This window comes from Protobothrops mucrosquamatus, unplaced genomic scaffold, assembly GCF_001527695.2.
Source record: "Protobothrops mucrosquamatus isolate PMUCROS unplaced genomic scaffold, P.Mucros_1.0 scaffold_142, whole genome shotgun sequence".
In the NCBI taxonomy this organism is placed as follows: domain Eukaryota; kingdom Metazoa; phylum Chordata; class Lepidosauria; order Squamata; family Viperidae; genus Protobothrops; species Protobothrops mucrosquamatus.
The window spans coordinates 471,853-472,414 of NW_015386218.1; positions in this window are offsets into that span (position 1 = coordinate 471,853).

Below are 562 nucleotides of genomic sequence, written 5' to 3' on the forward strand. Positions count from 1 at the left end.
TGAATTTATTTTCTTTTCCATCTCAGATGAAGAAACTAGAGGCATCTCAACAACTTTCCTAACAACAAAAACTCTTGGGCAAAGAGCTTGGATAGCCTTTGTGGTCAGTTCTGCAGCTACCAGAATATTCCTATGAATTGAAAGGTGTTTGGAGATCCACAAGATTCCTCCAACCTATCTGGAATTTCCTTACAGGACAGACAAAGGATGCAGAAACAACCATTAGCAAGTGAGGGAACTGGAAAAGACCCCTCTGCTGTTGAGCCTGGCAGCTGTGGAAAGATCTGGGCAAGACCTGGGTAGAAGGTCTTGGAGAAGAAAACCATCATCCGTTCAGAGATTCAGTCCTGGAACTTCAGAAACATCCAGTACCAGGAAACTGAAGATCCCCGAGGACTCTGCAGCCGACTCCACAACTTTTATAGTCAGTGGCTGAGGTTAGAAAAGCACAGTAAAACCCAAATGGGGGACTTGGTTGTCCTGGAGCAGCTGCTGGCCTTTCTGCCCCCACAGATGGAAAACTGGTGGCGGGAGTGTGGAGCAGAGACCAGCTCCCAAGCAG